Below are 7,405 nucleotides of genomic sequence, written 5' to 3' on the forward strand. Positions count from 1 at the left end.
CTTGTTTGTGTTTTTTGATGCCAGAAGCAAGCTGTCGTCTCGTTTGCTTCCACCTTGTCCTGTCCTGTCGGAGTCTGCCTGGCAGGTGCCACCTGCACTATACTAACGTTCTTTTTGTTCCGCTGACAACGTTGGAGGAGGATTTATGCCATTCCTGTTTTTTCATTAAAGAACTCTGTTTTCTGTTAAAACCGCTTTTGGGTCTTCACTCAAGTTCATAACACACTGAGTGACCGATGCCTTTTCTGTCTGAGACTGGGTAATGACTTATAACATCACACAGGAGAAGGTGCTAACCGCTGTGGGAGGGGCTGTCTGGTATTAAAACACAAGTGAGATTGACTGTACAGGTGACAGGTGATAGTACAAAGGTAGTGTTGTATGAGGAGGAGAGGAGGCTGTGTCACACCGTGACTTGACCCATGTGTGAGCCGTGCCAGGTGCCCAGGGTACTAATACTCAGAACAAAGCAAAGAGAGGCAAGGTGAGATAAGGGGCAAAGAAGGAGGCCATATGGAGACCTGGTGAAGGAGGCCATGAGGAGACCTGGTGAAGGAGTCCATGAGGAGACCTGGTGAAGGAGGCCTTGAGGAGACCTAGGGAAGGAGGCCATGAGGAGACCTGGTGAAGGAGGCCATGAGGAGACCTGGTGAAGGAGGCCTTGAGGAGACCTGGTGAAGGAGGCCTTGAGGAGACCTGGAGAAGGAGGCCATGAGGATACCTGGTGAAGGAGGCCTTGAGGAGACCTGGTGAAGGAGACCATAAGGAGACCTGGTGAAGGAGGCCTGACTAACAAGTCAAACCTCTCTTTCTCTCTCTCTTCCACTCTATATCCCCCTCTCTCCAGCAGACGGGCGAGGCTGCAGGTCACGAGCCCTGTTTTGGAACTCACACTTGTGATAGAAGCAGGCACAACAGGCTAAAATGACAATTTTGCGTGTACTTATCAATTTTGAGATTTGTAGGTATTTTTGGTAGGTATTTTTGGTCCATTAATATCAGTATTATCCAAAATGTCAAAATGTCAAAAAAGTTATTAAATTATACATTATAAAATGTATATATTCGTTAGTTTATCAAAATGGTGAAAAAGTTATGAAGCGGAACCCCTCGACAACATTCCGCTGAAATTCCAAAATATTTTCATACATACATACAAAAATACTTTCATACATTCACAAGTGCAATACACCAAATTAAAGATAAACTTCTTCAACTGCTGTGTCAGATTTTTTTTAAACTTTACGGAAAAAGCAAACCATGCAACAATCTGAGTATGGCGCTCAGACAACAAATCAAGCCATACAGATATCCACCGTATTGGAGTCAACAGAAGTCAGAAATAGTGTTATAATTATTCACTTACCTTTGATGATCTTCATCAAAATGCACTCCCAGGAAACCCAGTTCCACAATAAATGTTTGATTTGTTCGATAAAGTCCATCATTTATGTCCAAATACCTCCTTTTGTTAGCGCGTTCAGTTCACAAATCCAAACTCACGACGTGCGGGCAGGTCCAGGCGAAGGTTCAGAAGAAAGGTCATATTACAGTTCGTAGAAACATGTCAAACAATGTATAGAATCAATCTTTAGGATGTTTTTATCATAAATCTTCAATAATGTTCCAACCGGAGAATTCCGGAAATGCAATGGAACGGAATGCAAGCTAACTCTCACGTGAAGGCGCGTGATCAGCTCATGCCACTCTGGCAGACCTCTGACTCATTCAGCTCCCATCCCCCCCTCCTTCACAGTAGAAGCATCAAACAAGGTTCTAAAGACTGTTGACATCTAGTGGAAGCCTTAGGAAGTGCAATAAGACTCCATAGCCACTGTATATTCGATAGGCAATGAGTTGAAAAACTACATTCCTCAGATTTCCCACTTCCTGGTTGTATTTTTCTCAGGTTTTTGCCTGCCATTTGTGTTCTGTTATACTCACAGACATCATTCAAGCAGAGTGTTTTCTATCCAATACTAATAATAATATGCATATATTATCAACTGGGCCTGAGTAGCAGGCAGTTTACTCTGGGCACGCTTTTCATCCAAACGTGAAAATGCTGCCCCCTATCCCAAACAGGTTTTAATATCAGTATTTTCCAAAATGTCAAAATGTCAAAAAGTTATGAAAATGTATATATTCGTTAGTTTATCAAAATGGTGAATTGTAACCACTTTAAATGGACATACATCCATGATTTCAAAGCTCACTACATTGAATTACACATAATTTAAAAGGCTATTTCAAAGAGAATGTTTTCCAAATAGATGTTTGTCATTTGATATGCTAAATTCTTGTCTTTAACTGCCATTTCCCAACTATATTTTCAAACTAATTTTTCTCAGCTTCAGAAGCATCTGCATTAACAAAATAAATGTTGTGCGGTTATCCTTAGATGTATTTTCCAGACTTATACATAGGGAACTGTTGACAGGTTGTCAAATGTTTATTCTAGATGACATTTTCTTCCGAAAAATGCACCAAAAATAAATTTTACATACCTTTCTTTAGTGTTTCACTGATAGAAAATGATATATATTTCTTCACAATCGGTGAAGTCCTGTCCTGGAGTGTCTTATCAAAATGAAACCAAGATATTTAGGCAGACCTCTTCCTGTGTCCAGATAAAAGGATTTGATGATATGCTCATATTTAATGAGATATCACCTAATTTGCATATTTTAATGAATTATTTCTGGCAGAATTATTAAAAAATGTTTTATTTGTGTCCACATTCAAGTTGATTGTGATATCATTAAGGGAGGATACCCTACTAGGCAGTGGTGCCTGGCCTTAAGTCCATTATAAAGCTTCAACCAATAGAACAATCAAAAGAACATCAAGAATGAATCGGGGGGGGGAACAATTGGTCAATAATTGAGCTTTGTGTAACAGGGCAGAAGCTTTGGAAATGAAGTACGACCATAACACAGTGGATTAATTCAGTAATATCTTGCCTTCCCTCCTCCCATAGTTGGTGGGCAGGCAGGCAGGCCGCAGTAAGAGTGAATCACTGCTTCCTTAAAGGATTGTGAATGGGGCCTTTTGTGTGACCAACGCCACCCTTTCCTCTCGCCTCCACAGGCAGTCCTCCTGGAGAAAGCTCAGAGTCACCATTGTGCCAGTAGCCCAGCACACCACACAGTGCCACATCTAGGACGGCCACAGGAGGGGTCAGACTGTGTGTGTGTGTGTGTGTGTGTGTGTGTGTGTGCGCGTGTGTATGTATGCAGACATCTCCAAATAATGGCGTAAGCATACTTGAAAAGCTTTGAGTAAGCATGATTTCACTGAAAGTGATAAGACAACACACAATGGAATGGATATGTGGCTCAGACTACATCTTTTCTTCTTAAGGTCTGAGAGGTAGCAGAAGCAAGCAACCAGACAGTAAAAATACCAGACAACCACCAAAACAACTAGCCAAATCTGAAACTGAAGGTTCTCTATAATATCTTCCTTTCTCTGCCATCTCCCTCACTGCTGAGTGTAGGATACATTAGCCTGGATGCAGGGGTGCAGACCATGACATTTAGCCGATATATGCCATGCTGACAAGCTGATAGACCTCAAACTTCTGGTTCAACCAATAGATATAACCATACCCTCTGGTGAATGATATTGGCCTTTGAACAACCCTCTGAAACCTATTACATAAGAAGAATGCTCCACAGAAGAATGCTCCACAGAAGAATGCTCCACAGAAGAATGCTCCACAGAAGAATGCTCCACAGAAGAATTCTCCACAGAAGAATTCTCCACAGAAGAATGCTCCACAGAAGAATGCTCCACAGAAGAATGCTCCACAGAAGAATGCTCCACAGAAGAATGCTCCCCAGAAGAAAGCTACTGCAGACAGAAACATGGCATAAGAGAGGAGGGCGTAAAACTGTGCATCTGTGTGCACATATCCCATCGGACCATCCCTGGCAGACAATAGACGCTCTGTGTATAAGTACAAGCTCTCTCCAATAGACCAGCCTGATTTGATTGTAGTTGCTACAAGCCAAGTAAATGACTTCAGCAGTACAAACAAGCTTAACAGTGGACAAGATATTCACAACTTGAGTGCACAACATTTGTCAATGGTACAGGTCAAACTTTGTCAACCAAAATGTTGATTATGGTGTCCATACTAGGGTTGGGGATATTACATTATAATCGTAAATCAACGATGTTTGACAGAAATCGTCCATGATATTGTGATGTGACAGACGATAGTTTTATGTATTTGTTTGTATTTACAGACAATAGTTTATTTGAACATGACTGGCACCGCTGGAGTCGGGCAGCGCACAACAGTACAGCCGGGCGACATGCCAAATGACCTATTTCTATTTGCCATAGACTTTCTCAATAGATATGTAGGTAGACTTAGCCTAATAGTAACATAATGCAAGAGCAGGCCTACAATGTACACTCTAAAAATGAGGGCTTATACAACGGTTCTTCTAAGATCCTTAAAGTTTTTCAAAGAACCTTAGGGTTCTTAGCACTGAAAATTGCCCTCAAAAGGTTCTTCCAAGAACCCCATAGGAGGTGGGGTTCATCGAGGAACCTCCTTAGTTGGAGGGGGTTCTTACAGGAACCTAAGTGCCCAACTGAAACATTTGGATTTGAATGTGAAAGGACAGCAGGTGCAGGCACTTACTGAAAAATGTAAAGACCTCCTCAATTTAAGGTATGATTTTCCCTTGCATGAACTAAATTGATATTGTTTTATGATGATACCATCTACTCTTTCATATTTGTGCAGATCTTTCTAAAACAGAAAATGGACACAATTCAATTAATATCCATCTAAATGTAAGAATATGTAGGCTATTAGAATATGTTGAAGGCTACGGTAGCTGTATTGGGTGCAGATGACTGAACTGCTCACTTTTGTGTCTGTGTCTGCAGGCATACAGACAAGGAGGCATACAAAGGTATGGCAATTGGTATTGGTATGTTATGCAGATCCCATTTATCATCCTACTCCCTTCCCTTGTCAATGAATATCTCATAGGCTTCTACATTATGGACGAGGTATGTGTATGAAAACCATTATCAAAACAGTTTTTTTCATTCACATTCACCAAAAAAAGGTATGAATACTGTTGTGTGCATATTTTGTTAATCATCTGTATAATGATTATTTTGGGGATTCACAGACTTCACCCTCCCTACACCTCTGATGATTAAAACAGGAAACCTGTTGCATCACCATGCACTGCAAAACCATTCTGTCTTTGGGTCAACATGCCAGATGCCCATTGGACTAGGGGCTCTGCTGGGAGTTTCTCATATTGAGATTTTTTTATACTGCTTTGCCACTAAAATCATAATAAATACTGAGATAACACAATAACACTATTGTTATGAGTATTATTATTAATATTATTACAAATAATAACATTAATAACAGGGGTGGGAGTTAAACATTTTTTACCCCAAAAGGTTATTCGAGGATCCATTAAAAGGGGTTCTTTGAAGAATCCTGTCAGATCACATTTATCTCGCTCACCTCTTGAATGTCTGATGATCATGGTCCTTTTGCAGTGGACACTCCGTTGTCTGGCTTGTTTTAAAAGCTTCATTTCCCTTTTTGTCCCAATCCCCATTTTATTTTAACGTGACTTGTTGGTCTAAGCATATTTTTCATGTTCAAGTTTCAAATGAATCCAGGAGGCCAGTAACAGAGATCTATCTCAGATACTTGTTTGTGAATAGCTTAAATAAAAAACTTGATATTGTAATAATGAAAGAGAACCAACAATTGCTAAATATAACAATCGAATGGGAAGTTTAAACAAATCTGACACGTTTCTGGCCTCCACTTGACCAAAGCTTTAGGAAAAACAAATTGTGTACACCAGAAAATCCTTGCAAAACAAACATCCAATAATATAATATACACTAAATAAAAATGTAATTCAATACAATTTGCAGTAAACATTTGGATTCTGTTCTATTCTATAATGAACAAAGGCACATCAGCAAGTAATTATTTATGGATTTATTATTTAAAATCAATGTGAAACTTATTTTTGACCATTTGAAGTCAATGGGATCACTGTTGACAGATGTTATCTGCAAGGTGTGTCATTTTTGTACACTCAACCAGCATGCAACGGGGATAATGAAAATCATTTAAAAATTGAGTAAAATTGGTTGAGCGGAGAAGATACAGGCTTGTCAAAAAGTCATTATCTCCTATCTGGAATATATATCTGTAGCCTACAGATAACAATTTACTCTAGGTGACCGGGACGCTCAGTCTTCCATCCTCTGCTCTGCCCCATAGCCTACCGCGCGCAGCAACTGGCTGGATGCACAGAATCAAACACATCTGGACCTCGCCGGCTGCCGCTAAGCGCATCACCGAGAAATAATAGTTTATCAAGACACTTACCTTGAATCAAACACCTGGTGTATCAGTGATGAAAGGGAAAGCGTTCTTTTATTGCACGAATTTGGTATACACGGATTTGGTATACTGGTATATTGCACGAATTGCAATTGAATTCCCGCATCGTCTGTCTGATGATATTGGTCGCTGCTCTCAGCCCAGAAGTGACAGGCGCGTCGTCATGGTATTATTGCACAGGAGGCATTCCCTGGCTTTTGATTGGACTCGTTGAGGTGGCGCGTGCTGAAAGGTTACTCTAAGTCAGAGCGCACTGAGTGGAAGCTGAGATGTGATTCAGACAGTAGTCTACTGTCATAATAAAACATACTAGACAAACTACACATAGGTTTGTCAATGGTTGGTTTTTGTACCGCAGAGTGGTCATACATATGTGCATGATGCTGCTTTGGGGACACCTGTTGGATTAGATCAACCTTCAAATTCAATCAAACTGGTCAGCAGGGATGTCAACACAGTTTCAGAAAATGTGGTGCTTAGCCACTGATGTATAGGGCTCAGCCCATTGTCTCATGATGGATGGCTTCACTCCTGCAATAGCTCGTACCTCAACTGATCTGTCTTGTAGGAGGTGGAATTCATCTCTAAAAATCGCGATTTTGCTAATATGCCTAAAACTAGTTCCCACTGGCTACTAGTACTATGGCAAAACATGCTCGATCAGCTGAGCAAACTTCTGTAGCTAGCAGCCTAGTGCAAGCTTGTTTGAATGGCCATAGCATAGCTTCTGCTAATGTTCTTTACCCTTCGGCCATCAGATTTTCCACCAATGCTCCTTATAGGACACATCACTGCACTTTATACTCCTCTGTAAACTGGTTGTCTCTGTATACCTGTCTCAATACCCACTGGTTGATTCTTATTTATAAAACTCTTTTAGGCCTCACTCCCCCCTATCTGAGATACCTACTGCAGCCCCCATCCTCCACATACAACACCCGTTATGCCAGTCACATTCTCTTAAAGGTCCCCAAAGCACACACATCCCTG

At 40.8% G+C, this 7,405-nt stretch overlaps 1 pseudogene; it reads right to left on the bottom strand.

Moving 5' to 3' along the window:
• LOC135546597 (fatty acid CoA ligase Acsl3-like) overlaps window positions 1–6,536 on the bottom strand; it is a 62,524-nt pseudogene extending 55,988 nt beyond the window's left edge.
• Between the last annotated feature and the right edge of the window lie 869 nt (window positions 6,537–7,405).

The sequence above is a fragment of the Oncorhynchus masou genome, chromosome 9 (assembly GCF_036934945.1).
Source record: "Oncorhynchus masou masou isolate Uvic2021 chromosome 9, UVic_Omas_1.1, whole genome shotgun sequence".
NCBI lineage: Eukaryota > Metazoa > Chordata > Actinopteri > Salmoniformes > Salmonidae > Oncorhynchus > Oncorhynchus masou.